Here is a 10,248-nt window from a genome sequence, read left to right as displayed (position 1 = left end):
CCAGATTCACACTTGGGGTAAAATGTGGTAGTGAATTCTATTTCCTGAAATCTGAAAATGCTTTACTTTCACACTGCAAAGCTTCTACTTTGTACCTTCTAGTTAGTTTTCCTATTTCCACTTCCTGGTTCAAAGAATTGACAGCTCACAGACTGACAGGTTAATTTTGACACAGTTTCTATTCATTAGCTGAAAGTTAAACCAGCTCTTGTTTGAACTGTGCTTTAATTAATGAGGTGACAAAACCATGTCTGAGACAGTAGCTCCTCCTCACTGACAGGAAACATAGAGACAAGTACTGTAATTATTTTCTTGATACAGCCCTGAAAAACATACAGATGTCAAGTTCAAGATGGGGATACACAGATTTGCTTACCTGCATGCACAGTCAGGGGAGAAAATTCTATGCCTGTGTTTTAGTTAGTGCTGTATTTACAGCCAGCCCCATCCACATTCTGGCTGCTTGAGAAATTGTATAGTAGGCAGAGAGTTTGGTATTGCCTTGGTCCCTGGTGATGCAGCAATATGAGTGTAAATGAGGTTCTAATACTGATGGGATACTACTGATTTTAGGGTCAGAAATATTACCTTTTTCTCCCCTTGCTTTTAACCACAACAGGTGCAGGATTTGCAATTAATCATTATGGTGATTTGTGTGCATGTTAGGTTGGTATGGTGAAACAAATGACTGCATTACTGCAAAGGGAGTGCATATGCTTTATGTAATTATAGGTGTGAGCATCTTTTGTTATGATATAATCAAACAGCAAAAAAGATGAAAGGATTTTTATAAAAGTACCACGACACAAAACTATCATAAGACTCAAATGACAGAAGGGTATGCCTGCTTCTTGAGTTCCAGAGCTATTTAAGTGAAAGTTAACTCTTCCACTGCTGCCGGCCTTAGTTGCCTAGTCCAAACAGAGGTAGTTCCTCAATAATAGCTTTATATACAAAGATCTTAATAGCTATAAGACAAAATCAGTGACCAATTATATACTGTAGTTAGATTCTTAATACAAGAGTAGTGGTTCTCCCCACCAGCACAGTGAGAGAGCTTAACTTTGTATTTTGTGCTGTGAAACTCTTACCTCCTCTCCCTTTCTACCACTGCCATCCAATAACTTTGCAATAATTTTGCACTCACTGGCAGTTACACTCCACCTTAACCTAAAAGGCCTGCGGTGGACAGTGACTTGGGCATCCAAATCACTGCGTGACGGAAATTGTGGATTATACTAAATGCTAGTATGGCAGTATAACCAGAGTAAGGAAGAAAAATTTCACGTTGTTACCCTTCTCCCCACAAAAAAAAAAAAAAAGAAAAAAAAATATACTTAGAAACACTTCAAAATAGCTGTCTTTGATGTTCTGTTTTTTTTAACAGAAACATAAGACTGTCTCTACCCTAATCTATCTGGAACTTGGGTGAAGAAAAGGAAGTAATAAGCACAGGTTTGAAACCAACTGACTGGATAAAAATATAATCTTAGTTCAACCAGGCACCTCTGCAATTGTCACTGTCTTGATTTTTTTCCCCATGAGAAAATACGTTTGTTAAAAACAAGTCCTTAATTTTTAAAGGAAAATGTAATATGTCTTATGGCATCCAGCAACCCCAGAATCTGCTGTTTGTGTGACCTCCCTTCTGTGAGCGGCACTTTTTGCTTCATGTTGTGTTGTATTTTACTTGCAACAGCAGCTCTTTGGAAAACAAACGTGTCTGCTTTTGAACGTCTGTGATTTTATATACAAAACTCAGTAGTAATAATTATACTTAAAATTTGGTATTACAGTTTATACTTTTACTGTGCACAGTTGTGCATTGAACTGTAAGGGAAATAATTTATTAAGGCACAAATTACGTAGAGTCATTGGGTCCCTGTGTTCATTCTCTCTGTCATAGTAACTTCCAGAATGGGTAAATGAACACAAAAAACCTCAGCAAGGATGTAGTTTCAAAAATATCTCAATCAGAAATGCATACTTTTATTTTTTTTAAAGGGCAAAGGAATTGAAATTGAAAAAAAATATAGGGAAGAGATCTAAGGAATATTTTAGCAGGTTTTGAAAAAATTACATAATCATTCAATCTAAAATGAAATTTCAGATTCTTAAAAATAAGTCAACTGAGGGGAAAATTAGTGTAGCTTCAGTGATTTGAAACTTAACATTGAAAAGAGGTGAAATCCAGAAGCTGCAGAAAATTTGGATGTTTTAACTGGCAAGTTCAAGCAGATAACTTGAGCTTAGCTAAGCAAGGATTTATATAGATCAGGAGCATTGAACTTCTATTAATCTTGGAAGACTATGGAACGGGAGTAAAGTTAACATTTGATAGAACTAAAAAATATCTGATTTTGTCAGTCACAGTCTCTGTAGATTCTCAGCTGCATTCATTACACTTCTAATTAAGCAAAGTTACAAGGATCTGTCATGTATTGTTCATTCCTTCATCTCCCCACTGAACAAAGTATGCAGTTTGGAATATCTTACTTCACTTGGCTTTTTGGAAGAAATGCTTTAGTTTATTCTTTACATTTGTTTTATAAAGGTAGACATGGGAGAGGGCGATATGTAGATAATTCTCACCTCTTAGATCCTGTGCATGTCATTATATTGAGAAAGCTCTGGTTTCTAGAAGAATTCTGGGAAGTGAGCATTATCATAGATTATACATCTGCGTGTCTGATATCCATTCTAAGCAATGTAACAGATTGGCGAGAATAGGCTTGAGGCCACAGAATCAAAGCCACTTGGCATGGGTTTAAGGAAAATTGAACTTGTTAAAATCAACTTGAAATTACAGGTTTGGTTGATAAAGATAAGTGTTTTAATGCACTTGGATTTTTGTGCAGCTTCATATCACATGATATTTTAATTAAGTGCACATTAAATAGATTAAATATGGTAAGATAGATCTGAGGACATAAATGGGAAATCTTCATCAAATGAAATTTTTGTGGTTCTAGTATGGCCCTGGGATCAGATCTTCATTATGTGCTATTCAACATTTCCATCAAAAAGTAGTCTGAAGAAACAAACAAAATAAAAACACAAAATTATTACTGAATGCATCTGCAAATGACAAAAAGGGAAAGTAGAAAATAAGGAAGCAGGTAACCTCTGATAAAGAATTATCAGAATTTTTTGGGATACAAGAAGACGGGCCTGCATCTTCTAAAAGGCAGATATAAAGCCCTGTTCATGGGTTGATACTGTGTTTTGGAAAGCAGTGACTTTGGAAAAAACTTAGTTACTTAACTGTGTTCTTGATTTTTTTACTTTGATATGCTGATAAATTAATTGCTGGATGAATTCACATGATAATATCATATAGCAGATTGTATTTGGCACTAGTTTTTATTGCTGGATCTTGGTGTTCGGTTCAGATTTCTGCAGCTAAGAAGGGTATTGAAATAATTTTGGAATTGAAAGAAGAGCCATGAAAATGATCAAATGATTGCAAATTATGCCTAATTAAATATGCCTCTAGTGAACAATGCAGGTTTCTCAGAGGGAAAAAAGGGGGTTAGGTACTTTTGTCACAGGTTGGGAATACTGGCATAGAGAGTAGAAACAGGGGTCTTTGTCCATGTAACAAATTATAACAAGGTCGAGAGGCTCAAAAAGAGTCTGATTTAAATAAGGTTTTTTCTTTTTTTTTTTTTTTTTTTTTTTTTTTTTAGAAAAATGAGAATATCTGAAAAATTTAGAAAGGGATTTAAATGTTTTTTCAAATTTCTATCTCAAGAAAGGGTGTTTTTTTTCTGAAAGTTATGTTTTAGTTGTGACTGGATTTGTTTCAGAAAAGTCTCCTGACATTTGTTATCTATGGGTTCAAGCTATATGATAACAGTGGTTACTTCTTTTCTATGAATTTATGAATACAAGGACTGATTCATCTATGACAGCCAACTACCATTCTAATTTAAATGGAATTTCTTTCAAACCATTTTTTTAGCCTCATCTCATGGAAAAAATTAAGCAGTGGATGAAATAAATCAAGGAATTACATACAAGCAGTATCTTCTTCTTCAGGAGCAGCCTACCACATTAGTCTTGGTTATAGCTGCGTGAGATAAGCTGTACTTAATTACTATTGCAGTAGAATTCCAAAGCCCCTGTGAAAAGTCAAAAGCCCCCTGGGTTGAAAAAGTCAAGTACCAGCAAGAACTTAGTAAGAGGTGGCTTCAGCTCTAAAGAGTTTAGTGTCTCAGGGTTGAAGGAAATGGTGTAAAAGAAGATGAAATGACTTGCCTACTAACACATAGCTGTTCTGCAACAAAGCCGGAAAAAAAACAACAAAACGAATGGCAGTCTTCAGATCCTCAGAGCAATATTTTGTTTTATTGGACTACATTTTCTACCTTTATTCTATTTCAAAAAATTGAAGATATTTCAACTCAAATACAAGCAGACATTTTCATATGCTACTGATAAAGAACATTCTCGTAGTGCTTCAGTGAGCACCTTCTATCAGCATTTCTGCTTTTTGAGTGCTTAGAAGTCATATGCTTGAGACATCTCACTTTGTTCAGATTAGTGGAGAAGAAGGAATGGAGAAAAAGTGACTAGAGGACTATTTCTTCATAGTCTATAGAAAGATTCTGTTAGACCCCAGAGTCTTTTGATCCCAGAGTAAAGTAAGTCTTTATCATTATCATTAAAGACATCGATGTATTCTATATCATCTCCCTGTTCAGTTTTTCTTAATGGCAGGTATTGACTCTATTAATTTATCTGTATCTAGAATTCTGATAATAATAATCTCACACAGCTGCACTGATGAAATTGTCATGAATCAGCTGAATAAAAAATAATTACCTAAATGTAGCATTAGTTAAAAAGAAAAAAAAATATAACTAAAGGCTAAATTATAAGGCTAAATTTTAATAAATAGAGTACAATTCTTTTAATTTCCTTTCTGCTTTTCTTCCCTTAAAACTCATAGGATCAAGTTCCTCCATAAATTGAAGTTTAGAATTTTGCTCTCAGAGAGGAGAAAAATTAAGATTCTAATATAATAGTATGATTCCAGACATTAGGTTTTCCTTCAATGTAAGGACCAAAAGGCAAAATATTCCATGATTAAAGTATATTGGTTGCAGACAGGACTGAGTCCCACTGTCACTTTGTAAGAATTCCATGCCCAGATAACCCCTGCAACAATTTAAATAGACAAATTAGAATGCAGTATAAGAAAGAAAATACAATTACCTGGATTTATATTCCTGAGAGAATTCATCACGTTAGCCCTTACTGCTGGTTGAATCTGGTCTTGTGACATACACGTTCAAGATGTATATGAATATACATGGTTTTTCTTTGTACTAGTGTCATAAGAACTGTAATAGATGTCATTGAGAGATTAATTGCAGTGAAGTACGAAATTACAAATTCCAATTTCATTCTAAAAATCATCCTTTGAAAAAGATGCATCCTTCTGAATCTTTTTCTCTTTTCAGTGTTGTTTGTAATTGCTTCATTTATTGTTACAACTTTTTATAAAGTTCTAAAATATTTAAATGTCCTGGCTATATACATTCCTTGTTCACCATCATTCACAAAGAAAAATATCCAAGAAGTTGAAAAAGTATTTTATTTTAATGTACTCTGGGCTGAAAAGTGTGCTACAAGTAAGTGTATCTACCTAATATTGCTACCATCAATTTACTTCATCAGTAAATCACAGAGGAAATAATATTTTTTCCTTATCTTATAAATCCATATATCACTGAAACTCAGTGACTGAAATCATATTGATTGTTCTTGGGGAAAATAATTAGCTATAAATACACATGCACATACTTCTGTAATTTTTTTGTTTCTACTTTTATGTTTGGGGTTTTTTTTAAATGTATATCACATAGTTGTGTGCATACACTGTATAGCTATTACACCAACTAATTTGAGGAAGTTAGGTTCTAGAGTGTCACTGAACTGCTAATGAAACATCCTATGGAAATAAAAATTGTTCTTTAGTCTCCATTTCTTGATAGCAGTTCCACAGCCCCTCTTGTGTCCAAAGCATTTTATCCAAAAGAGAAGGTAAGAAAGACTAAGACAGAAAGGTTCAAATAAATATTGACTTTCAAAAAAAGAGTTAGCTTCAAGCACTGCAGATATTTATGTTCTACGATATGAATGTTTCATGTGCAGTATCTAACTTGTGAAATTTATATTATAAATCTAATACAAAGAAAAAAACTATTACAGGTCAGCTTTGTACATATGTGACTACTAGTTCAGGTGAGACCAGGAGTGAGTTGTGATCCACACATTTCATAAATGGACAGTGCTTCTGAGGACCAAGGAGATACTCTGCTGAATACTCGGGCCCTGGCAACAGTTTCAGCTATTGGCATTTATTCTAATGGGAAGTGTTCTGCTTCTCCAGCAGAAAGGCTGAACGTTTTACTCTGCACCTTAAGTAGGATACCATGCAGGAAAATAATGTTAATAAAGGACAATGGAAAATTGGTCCTGAAAAAATAAATAATAAAAAAAATTCTTTCCCAGTTCTTTCCAAAATTTTTGTTTAGTTATTTTACACCAGAAGAGATGACAAATACACCCTTTCTTTGTCAGCTTGCAATTGGGGAAGTATCTACTCTGTTCATTCTTTCATCTTTGCATTTCTCTACAGTGATGGATTTGCGTTTTTTCCCCTCCTTTTTTTTTTTGGTGCAAAGATCAGAATTGTATTCTTTTTCTTCTTATGAAAGGAAAAGTTGGCAAGCGATTGCCTGTTTGGTCTTGCTGTCAGGATGTGAAGAACTTGACACGACTAAATGACAGAAACAAAATAATAGTTCTGAGACACATATTAAACACTTACTTTCAGTTGCAAGAAAAGATACTAAATCAGACTACAACTTTTATAACTGAAGGTCTTGGAGAGTGGAAAGGATGAGAACACTTGCAGGAAAAGGATATTTTATCTGCTGCTCACAAGGCAGACACAAACCCCTACTGAGCTGTATCCTTTATACTTCATTGCACTGTCTTTGGGAATGTCATTTTTGCTATCAAATAATGTTCAGCATATGCACATTTTAAATTATGTTATTAAAAGCTAAACCAAAAAATATCTCTTCAGGTAAGGACACTTGACTTTAACCTTTTTGTTTAAGACAAAAACAAGAATTAACATGAGGACCGTAAGGTTTTTAAGGCCTTTTTTTTTTCCCCTGGCTGCTTTCTCCAGTATATAAGACTCAACGATTTAGGTGACAAATCCTGCTACATTCTTTATGGTCACAAAGACATTTTTCAGTCAAAGTAGCCCAGATGCTGTTCAAATGTGATTTCTCCTACACCGTTAGGCACGTGTAGAGGAGGTAAAAATACAGACCCCATGGAGGACTTCTGAACAAGATAGCTGTACTCTAAGAAGTCTTCTGCTGAATGTAGATTTTTATGTAACCGTCCCTATCACAACTTCCAAGCACAGAACGGTCCTGAAGGGGGATGGAAGACTCAGGCATGCAGTAGAAGAAGATTTAGCTCCTCTAAAATGAGTTAGATGTTTTGGCAGTACTTAAGCGGGATTGAGGCCCACATAATTAAAACTCCAGGCTTTAAAACAGCACTAGGCACTTAGCTCATGAGATACCTAAACTTCGTATGTACCTCAGTTTTGAATACTCAAGCTGCTTCTGAGCAGGTTACAGAAACCTCAGACTGGACATTTATGAAAAGCAGACTGGTACCCAGCTGGAATCCAAAGCTACGTTTTGCCTTGGAAATAATGGAAAGGGGGGAACTTTCAGTCTAGACCCTCATATGGTGGAAATGCATGAACAGATCTTCACCCCTGCCATCCAGGTGAGAATCCTAATCACTGTACTTCAGTGTCATGCTCCTTCTTTCTGGCCCTCTTGGAAGAAGATTCTGTTTGTTTATTTGTTTGTTTGTTTGTTTGCTTGCTTGCTTGCTTGCTTGGTTTTTGCATGGTGGGACAACTTCAAACGGAGGAGTTGGGAAGCCAGTGCACCTCAAAATAGATAAAAGCAATTACAGCAGTACCCGATGAAAAGACAATAGTAGACTGAGCTGTCCTGAAGCAGGGGAAGGAATTAAACTGAAGCCTTCACATCCTGAGCAGGGGCCTGCACTAAATGACTTCTTGCATGATTGTGAGAGCACTGCAATCTTAAAAGAAAAGATTAAGATATTTTTCTTAAAATGCATTTTATTCTTAAAATTATGGGGGGAAAAAAGTGGAAACAATATGGTAAAATTTTTCTTAAAGTAGGCGGAGACACTTACTTTTATGATAAGATCATGATCTGCAATTCTTGATAACGTATGAAAATATTTTCTTAGTAAGGTGTTCGCAGTCTTGAGGTGGAGGTTAGGATATTTTGCCATCTTTTGCATTTCCTTACTGGATGATCAAGTTAATGGCCATCAAAGAAGTCTGTCTATTTATGTGGAGTCCCTTTCTGACCAATCTTACACATTGCAATTCTAGGCACTTAACTTGGGCTTAATTCTGTGCTAGAAAACAGATGATCTAATCCTTTAATCTAGCCCTTAACAGTTTTCCAAGGTCACACAGTAGTACCAAGAAACAAATTTTCCTGGTAGTTTCAGCCTGAAAACTTATTTTCATTTACCACTGCAGACAGAGTTATGTAACATTACTGCAGTCATGCAGGTGAGAAATTCCACTCAAGATATGAGTGGATTTTTTTTATTTTACCAAATTCATAGAGGTTTTCTCATTTCCATGGTCTTTGCCACCCAGAGATTTAGGCTGATATGAGTTAATGGGTGTCTTGCATTCTAGTGTATTACAAGTGCCTCACTGGCTAAATCTGCCTGTTTGTACTGTATCTCTCTCAGGAATAGCTGAAAAGTAGGATTTCCAATTACTTTTTTTTCTTTTTTTTCTTAAAAAAAAAAGATCAATTACTGTGTTAAATGGATTTTAAAATACCCAGTACATGCTACTGTTCTGTGCTGCAGGAAAGATGGAAATTCTGAAAAAAGTTCAAGATGTGTTTTTGCCAAGTCATTGAGTGATTTATACTTCAATCAAATGCAAACATGTGTATGGTCAAATATAAAATAAACAGGGAAACTCCGAAACATTATTTTCTGTTTCTGCTTTTAAATGCTAAGCTTAAATATTATGTCTCATATTATTAGTTATTAAGATTCCCTGTTGTGCACTTTCATGCTTACTGCATTGCTGCTCACCTCATGATATATATTAGGGATTTAGTTGGTACTGTCTTTTTTTCTTTTTGTTACTATCATGTTATTTTTGTTGCAGATGTGTATTATGTTAACACAGCCTGACATGTCAGCTGAATGTATAAGTATGTGAGATGTAATATCAAATTCTCCGTCAAGAAATATAATTATAATATATAAATGTAGAAGGCTGTGGTTGGTTATTTTTAAGAAGATTATTGCATAATGTAAAAATGTACAGACTTAGAAATTATATTAAGACATTTGATTAATTCCTCTTATTTTAAGTATATAAAGTTTAGGGTACAGTCATAACTATCTGTATGGCCAGAAGAGGAGGATCCAGAAAACCACTTATGTCCTCAAGCTCTTACACATCAAAAGTAATTGGTCTGGTACAGTCTTCTGACTACTACCTGCTGTTGATTATACAGGCTGGCAGTGATGAGGTTGCAGAGAGAAGTCCTGAAGCGACCAAAAGGGACTTCAGAGCACTGGAACGACTGGTTAAAGGATCAGGAGCACAGGTAGTGTTTTCCTCAATCCCTACAGTGGCAGGGAAGAATACTGAAAGGAACAGGAAAACACACCTGATCAACACGGGGCTCAGGGGCTGGTGCCATCAGCGGAATTTTGGCTTTTTTGATCATGGGGAGGTTTACACGGCACCAGGCCTGCTGGCGACAGATGGAATCCAGCTGTCTCACAGGGGGAAAAGAATCATTGCTCATGAATTGGCAGGGCTCATTGAGAGGGCTTTAAACTAGGTTTGAAGGGGGAAGGGGATAAAACCAGGCTCACTAGAGATGAGCCTAGGGGTGGCATGCTGATGCTGGGGGCAAAATTGATAGCCCAGCGCAAGTGCATCTACACCAATGCATGCAGCATGTGCGGCAAACAGGAGGAGCTGGAACCCATTGTGCAGTGGGAGAGATATGACTTAGTCGCCATCACATAAACATGGTGGGGTGAATCCCATGATTGGAGTGCTGCAATGGATGGCTATAGACTCTTCAGAAGGGACAGGCGAGGAAGGAGAGG

This window comes from Pygoscelis adeliae, unplaced genomic scaffold (genome assembly GCF_000699105.1).
Source record: "Pygoscelis adeliae isolate BGI_AS28 unplaced genomic scaffold, ASM69910v1 Scaffold167, whole genome shotgun sequence".
In the NCBI taxonomy this organism is placed as follows: Eukaryota; Metazoa; Chordata; class Aves; order Sphenisciformes; family Spheniscidae; genus Pygoscelis; species Pygoscelis adeliae.
The sequence above is the reverse complement of the archived record's forward strand: the minus strand, read 5'-3'. Positions refer to the sequence as shown.